The sequence below is a fragment of the Moschus berezovskii genome, chromosome 4 (genome assembly GCF_049115385.1).
Source record: "Moschus berezovskii isolate FMDL1 chromosome 4, NW_MosBer_1.0, whole genome shotgun sequence".
NCBI lineage: Eukaryota > Metazoa > Chordata > Mammalia > Artiodactyla > Moschidae > Moschus > Moschus berezovskii.
Window position 1 is genome coordinate 41,404,953 of NC_142463.1, and position 13,874 is coordinate 41,418,826.

Sequence of the window (13,874 nt, forward strand, 5' to 3'; positions counted from 1 at the left end):
AGAAGAAATATCTTGAAAGGTGTATGTCAAACTGTTAAGAGTGACTGCCTCTGGGGAAGGTTGTCAAAAGTGGGGAGTTGCAACCCTGCTGTGTGCCTGGAAGGTGACAGAGAATGACATGTGTGAACCCACTAATGACTCCACGCACTCCAAACTAGAGGTTCAGAAAAAGTGATGTGTACGAGATACTCCTTTTAATCCCTCCTTGTTGGCTGACTTTTTATAAGCAGATCGGATGTCACCTCTCATTTATCCCCTCCTAATGGATACGATTCATAAATAAGGATCCATCAAATGAGTTTCTGATCTATATGTAATTTCCAATTGGAATCTTCGATGAATCCTGAAACTCTATTTTATCTCTGCTGTTTCAAATTCTTGTGTTGAATTTTGTTTTTGTCACCAAATCTGTTAAATGAATCACTCGCGGATTTATCATGCTTGATAGTCTTTTGGTTCAAATATAAAGAGGAAAACCTAGGGGACTTTTCTTGGTGGTCCAGTGTGTAAGAATCTCCTTTCCAATGCAGGATAGTGGGTTCGATCTCTGGTTAGGGAACTAAGATCCCACATGCCATGGGGCAGCTAAGCCAGTGTGCCACAACTACTAAGAGAAGTCCACACACAGTGAAAGATCCTGCATGCCACAGCTAAGACCTGATGCAGCCAAATAAATGAACATTTAAAAAGAATAAGAAGAAGACCTAAAATGGAGGAAGGGTGAAAGCAGCAGGTTAAACACACAGTCCCAGGACAAGTCACCTGCAAAGATCAGTGGAAGCAGATCCGTGTATTTGAAGCAAGGTCACATCTGTTTTATAGGCCTCTGCTTTTGGCCTTAGACGCTGCAGTGATTTAGTGGAAGTAAAATTATATTTATTAGATTTATAGCTGGGAGGGATTGCCTTTTGGATAAAGCACTCAAGATTTTGAAAGACCTTGAAGTTAGGTCAAAACAGCAAAATGCAGTTTAATGGAAATGAATGCCAAGTCCTACATTTAGGCTTAAAATATTCAGCAGTTGCAGAAGTATAGAATGGGAGGGACTTGGCTTAATAATTTTATGAAAAATATTCTGAGATTTTAGATAACTCTACACTAGCCTAATCTAATGTTAAAAAATCCTCCACCCTCTAAAAAGACAACTAACAGGATCTTCACTCATAATAGAAATATAGTTTTGTGTTCAGATTAACGGAGGCATCATATTGTACTCAGCATTGCAGATATTTCCAGATTTATTGTTAATGAAAAATATGAACAAAATATAGACTATGATACCACTTATGTACAAAAATGTGTGTGTGCATGTGTGTTGTGGATATGAACTAAGTCTTGTATTTAACTTGCAAAATTCAGTTATAGGAGTAAACCTTCATGAATGATTTTTTAATGAATTTTTTAAATGTTAAAAAATTACTAAATGAATTCCTCCTCATGGCACATATTTTGGTAGTCACTGAATATATAGTATGTGGGCAATACCTGAAGTACCTAGAGAGGCTCTGAGTTCTACTTTATAGAAAAGTATTGTGAAAGAAGAAAATGTTCAGAAATAAATGAAAAGGAGGAGTTGCAGAAGTAGGGTAGGTAGGTGAAGGACCCAGGGCTGAGGGTGGGGAGGTGATAAGCAGGCACAGTCTTCAGATATCTAATGAACAGTCCACGGCAGAGCTAAGTGTCAGAAAGAGGGTAATCTGTGATCAATACAAAGAAGGCCTATAACATTTATTACTATCCCAAAATGAATAAGGCTGAGTTCCCTTCCCACTGTGTTGCCTGTCAACTGGGAAGATGATGATGATGTGAACAGTAACAGTTATTATTTATTGAATGTTTACTAAGTGTTTTTCATATATTTAATACCTTCATTTAATCCCCACAACAGTGCTATGAGGCTCAGAGAGCTTAAGTACCTTTCCCAAGGTTGATTGTCTACCTACAAACCCCCCAAAACTGGGATAGTCCAGTGCATCCATATTTCAAACACTTTTTGCTCTAGTCATCTAAGACTTTTTAACAACAACGTGATAGTTCAGCTTTTTTCAGTATACAGTATCGAATCTGACAGCAGTAGATGTTCAGTGTACATTAGTGCATTAGTTGAATGAGGATGAATAATCTATGAATATGAGTGAGGTATCATGTATTATGAATGGATTCCGGAATAAAATGCACTCTGATATGGTTACAGATCTTAAGATGAACCCCAGAAGCATAAAGCATGTTTCTGTATCGTCTAATAGAACTTTCTGCGACAATAGAAACTTTAACTATGTTCTTTAACTATGCTGTCAATATAGTAGCCACAAGACACTTGTGAAGATTGAATACTTTTAATGTAAGTTTGGACTTCCCTGGTGATCCAGTGGTTAAAACTCCATGCTTCCAATGCAGGGGGCATGGGTTCTATCCCTGGTCTGGGAACTAAGATCCCATATGCTGCATGGTGCAGCCAAAAATAAATGTGGCTAGTTCAACTGAGGAATTTTTAAATTATCCAATAAAATGTTATTAATTAAGTATAAAGTCAAATAGCTACATGTGTCTAGTGGATGCGGTAATGAACAACATAACTCTAGAAGCTTTTTTTTTTTTTTTTTGCACTTCCTGTACTTGACTGCAAGCCGGGTGAATTGTGTGAGGAGGGTATACAAGGATAATGACTGTACTGAGTTAGATGAAATCAGCTTGTCCTGGGCTCACCTGGGAGGTGTATCAGGCTGGCTGAGAAGTCACAGGCATCTTGAGCAAAACACTAATTAAAGAAGCAGGTACACTGAACCCATGGGTAGGATGTCCAGGAGGCCCCTGGGCCAATCATCCAGAAGAAAGAATTAAACGCCATAGGGAAGAATCGATAGGATGTGCAAGCTGCTATGGGGCAGGACCACCTCTCTATCCCCCAGGGTCATGACCCCCAAAGTTCATGGATCACCAAATTCACATGGAGAAAATAAAGATCAAGACTGCTCAGAATTTTAGGGGACTTTATTGACCTCTTAGTGCATGCCATGGTGGTGATTTAGTTGCCAAATCATGTCTGACTCTTGCAACTCTATGGACTGTAGCCCACCCAGGCTTCTCTGTCCATGGATTTTCCCAGGCAAGGATACTGGATTGGATTGCCATTTCTTTCTCCAGGGGATCTTCCTGACCCAGGGATCGAATCCAGGTCTCCCGCACTGCAGGTGAATTCTTTATTGACTGAGTCGCCAGGGAAGTCCTGCCCCGAAAGAATTCCCAAGTCCATCTCACTGTTTCACCTTGTGCCATCTTCTCCTTTGCTCACCAAGCTTCAGTTACGCCTGTCTTCTCTGCTCCTGCCCAGAATCTACCAAATCTCAGAAGACTATTGTGACTAAGAGTACAAAATTCTGGAGCCAGTTTAGTTGGAGTGAAAATTCTTCCCTTGCTGTTTATTGCAACTTATTAACATTTCTATGCTTCAGTTTTTTTCATTTGCAAAATGAAAATAATAATAGTACTTACCGTATAGGGTTGCTGAAAGGATTAAATGTATAAACATATGTAAAGTACTTAGAGTATTACCCAAGCCATAATAACTATTATAAAACTATTGGTTAATATTATTAGTAATATTAATGTTAATTATATTAATGTAGTTCTCCTACATTAAGATCTGCTTCCCATACCTCATATATTTTTCCCCTGGACAACTGGTCATCCTGCAGGTCTCAAAGTTCACGTCATTTTCTTAGGGAGCTGTCTCCCTTTGAGTGAATTTAGCTACCACACACCCACCCCTGCCATTATATGTTCTAACACTGCTGGTACCCTGGGCTTTTCCTTCATAGCACCTATTCCACTTGTGTGACTATCTGTTTGGGTAATTGGTTATTTAATGTCTTTCTTCTCCATTAGACCATAAGCTCCTTGAGTAAAAGAACCACAGTTGTTCAGTTTTTCAAAGTTATATCCCACTGTATGAGGGACTAGTGGGATATTTGTTCAGAGTAATTGTTTAATGAAAGAAATAATTCATGGAGGCCTGTTAATATCACAGGATAAAGCAATATAATATTTCAAGTCAAGCTCACAGAAGCAAACCCTCTGAAATATTCAAAAACCGTCTCCATTTTGTAACAGCTTTTACTATCCACCCCGTTCAGGTCCCTACATCATCATTAACAACCCACAGTTGAAAATAAGAAGCTGAGGTAATTGTAAAAGGGAAACATAAATCAGCAAATATAATTGAGAGAAAATTATCCTTAGAGGTTATATCCAATGATCTGATTTGCTTTTTGTGGCCACTTGGGAGATGGTGATATGCAGCTCCAGCTAATCTTCCTTGGAAGTGTCCATCTGGCGCCATGTTGCCAGGGATACCACTTAAAGTTAGGTATTTCTCCCCCAGTATGCCTTCTCTGTAGGGGTATTTATAAGAGTACTCTGACTGCAGTAACAAACAACTGCAGAATCTCAACGCCAGACATGGCAAAGGTGTTCCTTGCTCACACTGCAGTCCAATGTGATTGATGGAAGAGCAGAAGGAATTTGTTTCATGCAGTCATTCAGGGACCCAGCTCCCTCCTTCTGAAAGCTCCACCATCCCTCTGGGCTTCAAAATCAGTCAGTGGATCTTCAGCTTCCAGTCAGCTGATCTGTGAAGAAAGACAGCATGGAGGGTTATGTGAGAATGGTCAGAAGCCAGGCTTCTGAGTGATGTACATCACTATTCCCCATTCCTTTGGCCAGACTCAGTCACTTGGCCATGATCAAATGCAAGTTAGGCTGGGAAAGTTGTGTAGCTGGGGCCCAGGAAGAAGAGGATGGATATTGGTGAGCACCACCCATCGCTGTCACAAAAGCAAACTGATACTTTGATAACCAAGATTAATTAACAGCAAGTAGAAGAGAAGTTAAGAACTCCAATTTTAACTATACCTCAAACAAACAAAAAAAGGGGTATCTGCACATTCTAAGATTTAAAAGCATGCAGGCCTTCCCTGAGGGCATTACACCTGTTGCAAAGGAACTCTCCAGGAGAACAAAAGATGTCAGGATTGCAGACCCAGCTGGTGAGACTGGTTTGAAACAGCCACCACCATCCCATGTGGTTAGAGTGGAACCCAGTGGAACCCACGTTATTTCCATTTTCCTATTACCACTCACTTTATTATTTATTTATTTAGGGCTTCTCTGGTGGCTCAGTGGTGAGGAATCCATCTGCCAATGCAGGAAACATGTGTTCGATCCCTAGATTGGGAAGATCCCTTTGAGAAGGAAATGACAACCCACTCCAATATTGTTGCCTGGGAAATCCCATGGACAGAGGACCCTGGCAGGTTACATACAGTTCATGGGGTCGCAAAAGAGTTAGAGATGACTGAGCAACTAACCAGCAACTACAACACTTATTTATTTGGCCACATCATCTGGCATATGGGATCTTATTTCCCCGATCAGGGATTGAATCTGTGTCCCCTGCGGTAGAGGCTCTGAGTCTTAACCACTGGACTGTCAGGGAAGTTGCCCATTCATTTTAAAGCCTTGCCAATAGTCAGTTTTGTTAGTTGACCTAAAAGCTGGTGCTTAATTTTTCTTTCTTGTTATACAAGTAAGATCCACACATAGAAAGCTTGAAAAATGAAAAATAGAAAGACGTGAGAAAAAATAATTTACACAATTGGACTGTCATTTTCACCAAAGTCTCTGACAAGGAGTAAGAAGAGGGACCCTCAAGTCACCCTCCCCCAACCCGTCAGCCTTTCTCATGGCCCTTCCCTTCTCTACTTTGAAGGTTTTAACCACTCACCCTATATTTCATTTCGCATCCACCAAGGCATACAGTTAAACTCTGAGCCATGGCCAACATTTCCAGAAAGATCCCTTGCCCTTTAACAGATTTTCTAGTCTCCACACAAAAGTTTTTCTCTAATAGAAAGGGATGGAATACAAAAGCCTTTTGTTACAGCATGTTCTGTGTCATTTAAAAAGGGAGGGTGAGGATTAGCATAATTTGAATGTTTGCTTTGTGCCAGACAAGCCTAGATGCCTTGTAAATGTAATCTCACATTTCATGTTCAACTTTTACCCCTCGAGATATATATGAATTTCCCAATTTTACAGAGGAGAAAACTAAGGCACACAGAAGTTGGTTACCCAAAAGTAATCAATTCTGTGACTTTAATCACTCTTCTCCACTGCTCTGAAATCCCACATATCATAAGGGAGACAGAGAAGGAGGATTTCTGGAAAAACTACTTGGAATTGTGGGATGTCTGGGTTATGTGGGGCTGCACATTGTGTTACAGGTCAGAAAACATTTTCCTGAAATCTCTGCTGAGGCTGTTTCTTCTTCTGGGCATCTCTTTGGTTCCAGTCTCTAGTGACTCCACCCCTGGGCTGCTGTAACACCTTCTCTTGTCATTCCTGCCTAGAGTGGTAATGACTTTTTACTATGCCTGTTTTCTGGACTGTGGGCTTCCCTTGGCCTCAGCGGCAAAGAATCCACCTGTCATTGTAGGAGACCCAGTTTTGATCCCTGGGTTGGAAAGATTCCCTTGAAAAGGAAATGGCAACCCACTGCAGTATTCTTGCCTGGGAAATCCCATGGACAGAGGAGCCTGGCAGGCTACATTCCATGGGTTCACAAAGAGTCAGACACAACTCAGCAACTAAGCAACAACATTCTCTGGACTACTCCATGATCACCACTCCCCTGCAATAAAGTCCTTTGGTTCTGACGTAAACCAAAAACAGAATGAGTATATGAGTATACATTTGATGAGAACCTCTACTTTACCAAATCTGTCAAGTGTCAGATGCAAAAATGAGGGTGCTAGTCTGTGGAGTAGAGAAAGACTTTTAAGCACCTGTTTTCAGTATAATACGAACTTCAGAACTTCAGACTGAAAAATAAGTGTAAAGTGGAGACTGCCCTGAATTGTTTCCTGGGCTAATAACAGTCCTATTGGCAATGCCAGTGGGGTGACGTGAAACAGCGCCCAGTAGTTCCAAAGGCACCTGAGATGTTTTTCGGTTATACAGTTTAGTTTACATTCTGGAACTTTCTGTAAGGAAGGGTGAGTAACAGGACACTTCAGACGTAAAAGAAGACAGACATAGAGTTAAATTATGAAGTCTGAAGGATGTGATCTTCACCAATAATCAACGTTTTCATTTCTCTCTCTTGAGACTCATGCACACAGACACAGACACAGGCACACACACACACACACACACACACACTTATTCATTGTGAAAGAAGATGCTATTCTTTTTTATGTTGTATCTCTAAGTGGACATAGTATTACAATAAGCTCCTTTCTTGTCATTGAGCCTGTTCAATTCTTTATATATGATAATAAAACATATCACAACCCTGTGAGTTGTGATATGGTACTATTTACTAAATCCATTTTACAGATGGGGAAACCGAAACTTAGGGGAGTTAGGCAAGTTGGATAAGCTGACATATATAGTAAGTGGCAGAGCCAGGATTCACACAGCTCTGCCTAGCTGGGAAGCGTAGGTCCTTTCTGTTAGCCCCCTCTCCACACACACACAAGTATAACCTTGCTTCCTATCAACTTTGAGCATTGCCGTTTTTAAATCTCTGGACTTAGCTTTGTAAACCCAATGACATGAATGCAATTCAGAGTTTCGCACTTTTGACATTTGAAAAGAAATTCTGTTGCTAATACTCATGAATGTGCTCAGGGCACTTGAGTGTTTCTACTAGGGTGGAAGATCTCTCAGATTAAATTCTTTCCCGATGGGCTCCAGGGACTGCAGATAAGGCTTCCCACTGGATCTGCCTGGAGCAGCCTGTGACTGTGGGAGCCAGAGACTTTTGACCTGGTTCCAGCTCCAAGCTGGAAGGGTGTCGTGAAATCACATGACATTTGGACTAAAAGGACAAGCTGAAGAATGTGTCTCTCATGCTGTCCTGACCTGTGAATCTAAGCAGTGAGCAAACGTACCCCTCCAAGGAGCAACTGTAATCCACTGGATATGCGAAAGAACAGAAGAAAAGGTGAGTCTCTAAGCCAGGCCGACTTGGGTTACTGATGCTTAGCAGTATTCCAAGACCAGTGTGACATGTGCAGGGAAGGATGGTGGGAAACCCTGGAAGGAGACTTCTAGGTCATTTGGTTAAATTCTATTCATGAATGGGAGTGGATGTGGTGGTGGTGATTAAAATAGTAAGCCATGAGGGGCAGGGACATAACTAGTATTTTGCAGATGGTTCGAGTATCCAGGATTAGATTTAAGTGTCCTTACCCCAAGACTTCCCTAGTAGCTTAGACGGTAAAGCGTCTGCCTACAATGCCGAAGACCCGGGTTCAATCCCTGGGACGGGAAGATCCTCTGGAGAAGGAAATTGCAACCCATTCCAGTACTCCTGCCTGGAAAATCCCATGGACGGAGAAGCGTGGTAGACTACAGTCCATGGGGTGGCCAAGAGTCGGACGCGACTGAGCGACGTCACCTTCACCTTCACCCCAAGGCCAAATAAGAAGTCCCAGGAGCAGAGGTAACCCTTCTCTAGGGTGCGAGTTGCTGGCATGTGTCTGCTATTTCTAAGTAGCTTTGTTCATTAGATCGTTTCTTCTAAGGAATTATTTCTTTAGACTTTAGGTGCTATGGAGAATGAAGGCTGATGTATAAGAAAATGCAGCTCATTGCTAAGAGAGAGGACACCTCTTGATTTCTACCCTCTTCCTGGTCTCTCCTACCTCCCTTCTTTATTTCATATTTATATCTTCCTACTCTTTTTGGATTCAAGAAAGAACAGACTAGATCTGGCCCATAATTACTTTCACAGCGTGACTTACCTCCAAGGGACTCATTTCAAACAGAAGAGTAGGGACTGCCCCGGTGGTCCAGTGGTTAAGAATCTGCCTTCCAGTGATTCCAGGTCAGGGAACTAAGATCCCACATATGGCAGGGGAGCTAAGCCTATACACCCCAACTACTGGCCCTGTGCTCTGGCATGCCACAACGAGAAAGTAGCCTGAGCACCACAAGGAAAGATTTTGAGTTAACACTACGAAGGTCCCATGTGTCACAGCTAAGACTTAGCATAGCCAAATAAATATGTTAAAGAGAAACAAACCCAAGAGAGTAGTTCAGCACTCCTTGACTGACCTGGGTCTCCATGCTCCTGTGACCTTTCCGAGTCTTCCTTTCCTCCTCCCTGGAACCTAGCAGCGGATCCTTGGCCTTCCACAGTGAGCCAGCAGTCAAGAGAAAGCCTAGTGTGGCCATGAAGGTGTGGACCTTGGTGGAATCTTGGTTCAATCATGATTTAGACATTAGAGTGAACTATATGAAGTTGCAGACCAGTCATTTTTTAAAAATGAAACTTTTAATTTAAAAATATTGTAGACATGAATCCACCCAATATAATATTGTAAAATAATTAGCCTCCAATAAATGGGTTCATGTAGTAAAAAAAAAATAAAATTGTTCATCTGGAAAAAAAAATAAAATATTGTAGATTCACATGCAGTTGTAAAAAATAATGCAGAGATTCTATGTACAGCTTTATGCATTGCCCCTAGTGGCAACATTGTGCAAAACTGTAGTCTAATATCACAGCCAGTATAGACACGGATACAGAAAGATACAGAACAGTTCCAACACCACAGGCCTCTCTCTCCTGCTATACTTAAAAAAAGTTTTAAAAAAAATTTATTTAGCTGTGCTGGGTCTTAGTTGCAGCATGCAAACTCTGAGTTGCAGCATGTGGGATCTAGATCCCTGACCAGGGATTGCACTCAGGGTCCCTGCATTTGGAACCCAGAGTCTTAGCCACTGGACCACCAGGAAAGTCCCTCTTGTTGTACTTTCATAGCCATACTCATCTCCCTCATCCCTGGCAACCATGATCTGTCTTTGATTTACATAATTTTTGCCATTTCAAGAATACTACATAAATGGAACCATATAGTATGTAACTTTGGGGATTGGTTTTATTCACTCAGCATAATTCCCTGGAGATTCATTTAGCTTATTGCCTGTGGCAATAGCTTTGTTACTTTTTATTGCTTAGTATTCCATGGCAGGGGTATACCACAGTTTGTTTAACCATTTACCCATCAAAGGATATCTGTTATCTGGGTTGTTTCTAGTTTGGGGCCATTACAAACAGAGCTACTATAAACATTGTTGTATATGTTTTTGTGTGAACATAAGTTTTCACTTTTTTCTGGGATAAGTACCCAAGAGTGCAATTGTTAGGTCTTCCGATAGTTGTGTTCAGTTTTATTTGCTGCTGTTGTTCAGTTGCTAAGTCGTGTCTCACGTTTTGTGACCACATGAACTGCAGTATGCCAGACTTCTCTGTCTTTCATTATTTCCCTGAGTTTGCTCAGACTCAAGTCCATTGAATCGGTGGTGCCATCCAACAATTTCATCCTCTGTTGCCTCCTTCTCCTCTTGCCCTCTATCTTTCCAAGCATCATGGTCTTTTCCAATGAGTTGGCTCTTCACATCATGTGGCCAAAGTATTAGAGTTTCAGCATCAGTCCTTGCAATGAATATTCAGGGTTGATTTCCTTCAGGATTGACTGATTTGATCTCCTTGCTGTCCAAGGGACTCTCAAGACTCGAGTCTTCTTCAGCACACAGTTTGAAAGCATCAATTCTTTGGTGCTTGGCCTTCTTTACAGTTCACCTCTCACATCTGTACATGACTTCTGGAAAAACCATAGCTTTGACCATGTGGACCTTTGTTGGCAAAGTGATGTCTCTGCTTTTTAATATGCTGTCTAGTTTCGTCATAGTTTTTCTTCCAAGGAGCAAGTGTCATTTAACTTCATGGCTGCAGTCACCGTCTGCAGTGATTTTTATAGCCCAAGTTTAGTTTTATAAGAAACTGCCAAAACTCTTTTCCAAAGCGGCTGTGCCATTTATATTCCTACCAGCAATGTATAAATGATCAAGTTTCTCCCTCTGCATCCTCACCAGCATTTGGTGTTATCGCTATTTTTCATTTTAGCCATTCTAATAGGTTTGCACTAATATATCATTGTGGTTTTAATTTGTATTTCCTTAATAGCTAATGGTACTGAGTAGCTTTTCATGTGTTCTTGCCTGGAGAATCCCAGGGATGGAGAGCCTGGCGGGTTGCCGTCTATGGGGTCGCACAGAGTCGGACACGACTAAAGTGACTTAGCAGCAGCAGCAGCAGCAGCTTTTCATGTGCTTATTTGACATTTGTAAGTCCATCCTCTCTACTGAAATAACTGCTCAAGTCTTTTGCACATTTCCAATAAAATTTTTAAAAATTTATTTATATTTGGCTGTGCTGGATCTTCACTGCTGCCTGGGCTTTCTGTAGTTGTGGCCAGCAGGGGTAGTTTTTAATGTGTGCAGGCTTTTCATTGTGGTGGCTTCTCCTGTTGCAGAGCATGGGCTCTAGAGTGCAAGTTCAGTAGTTACCGAACATGGACTTTGTTGCCCCATGACATGTGGGATCTTCCTGGACCAGGTGTTAAACCTGTGCCCCCTGCTTTGGCAGGTGGATTGCTAACCTCTGAACCATGAGGGAAGTAAGTCCCTTTACACATTTTCTAATTGGACTTTTTTACTGCTGAGTTTTTAGATTCTTTATATATTATAAATACTAGTCCTTTGTTGGATAAGGATTTTTTTGTCCATTTTGTAGCTTGTATTTTCATCCTCTTAAAAGGGTCTTTCACAGAGCAAAAGTATTTAATTTTTATAAAGTCCAATTTATCAGCTTTTTATTGTATGGATCATGCATTTGGTGATACTTCTCTGTTGTATTCCAGATCACAGATGATTTACTCTTATTTTTCCCTAGAAGTTTTATAATTCTACATTTAAGTCTAGAATCCATTTTCTAGACTTTCATATAAGGTGTGAGGTTTACGTCAAAGTAAAAAAATTTTTTTTTTGCCAACGCATGTCCAATTGCTTCAGCATTATTTGTTGAAACAGTTGTTTGTCCTCCATTGAACTGCTTTTGTATCCTTGTCAAAAATCTGTTGGGTATACGTGTATAGGCCTGTTTTTCAAGTTATTTACTGATCTATGCATCTATCCTTCTGCCAAGACCACATTGTTTTATAAATATAGCCTTATAGTAGGCCTTAATATCAGGTACAGTGAGTCTTCCCACTATATTTTCTTTTTCTATGAAACAAAGGTTGTTTTTTTACCCTTTCACCTGGGAATAAGTTGACATCTTACAGAAAAGTTGCAAGAATAAAGAATACTCTTTATACAGATTCATCTATTATTATGATTTTGCTGTATTTGCTTTATCATTTGCTTCTCCCCTCTCCACAAACATATATATGAAACTTCTTTGGTAAAGCACTTGAAGGAAAATTAAATGCATCATGACTATTTACTCCTAAACATCTTAGTATGTGTTTTCTGAAACTTGGATATTTTCTTACCAATATAATGATCAACATCAACAGTTTATCGTAGATGGGAAAACAGTGGAAACAGTGTCAGGCTTTATTTTTTGGGGCTCCAAAATCACTGCGGATGCTGATTGCAGCCATGAAATTAAAAGACGCTTACTCCTTGGAAGGAAAGTTATGACCAACCTAGATAGCATATTAAAAAGCAGAGACATTACTTTGTCAACCAAGGTCCGTCTAGTCAAGGCTATGGTTTTTCCCGTGGTCACGTATGGATGTGAGAGTTGGACTGTGAAGAAAGCTGATCGCTGAAGTATTGATGCTTTTGAACTGTGGTGCTGGAGAAGACTCTCGAGAGTCCCTTGGACTGCAAGGAGATCCATCCAGTCCATTCTAAAGGAGATCAATCCTGGGTGTTCATTGGAAGGACTGATGCTAAAGCTGAAACTGCAATACTTTGGCCACCTCATGCGACGAGTTGACTCACCGGAAAAGACTCTGATGATGGGAAGGATTGGGGGCAGGAGGAGAAGGGGATGACAGAGAATGAGATGGCTGGATGGCATCACCGACTCGATGGACGTGAGTTTGAGTGAACTCCGGGAGTTGGTGATAGACAGGGAGGCCTGGTGTGCTGTGATTCATGGGGTCGCAGAGAGTCGGACACAACTGAGCGACTGAACTGAACTGAACTGAAGACTCTTAAACATATATGAAAGAAAGTGAAAGTGTTAGTTGCTTAGTCGTGTCCTACTCTTTGCAATCCCCATGGACTGTAGCCCCTTTGTCCATGGAATTCTCCAGGCAAGAATACTGGAGTAGGTTGCCATGCCCTTCTCCAGGGGATCTTCCCAACTCAGGGATTGAAGATGGCCACCAGGGAAGTCCTGAAACATATATATATATGTTTCTCAGTGTATCATCTAGATGCATTATCAGTTGCCTCCTTTGGTTATTTAAATTTTGATCATTTGGTGAAACTGTCCTATAATAAATTGAGCTTTTTGTTTGAACCTACAAAAATGGCATGATTCAACCTAATGTAGAAACTTTATTAAGGCTTTATGTGTGTAACCTGACCTCTCTGATGCTCAGTTTCCCCCATCTGTTAAGTGTGTATATGGATATATGTGCTCAGCCCTGATCAGTTGTTTGCCACCCCATGGACTGTAGCCTGCCAGGCTCCTCTGCGCATGGAATTTTTGAGGCAAGAATACTGGTGTAGGTTGCCATTCCCTACTCCAGAGGATCTTCTCCACCCAGGGATCAAACACTGACTCTTGTGTTTCCAGCACTGGCAGGTGGATTCTTTATCACTAGCTCCACCTGGGAAGCCCTCTGTTAAGCATAGATATTAATAATTTCTCTCCCATGAGTATCATTGGGAGAGTTAAATAAAGTAATGCATGTAAAACCTGACACATGAAAGGCATTCTATACACATGAGCTATTACTGTTGCAGCCAGGCCCTGTTAAGGAATCTTGGTTTTGCTCTTCTTC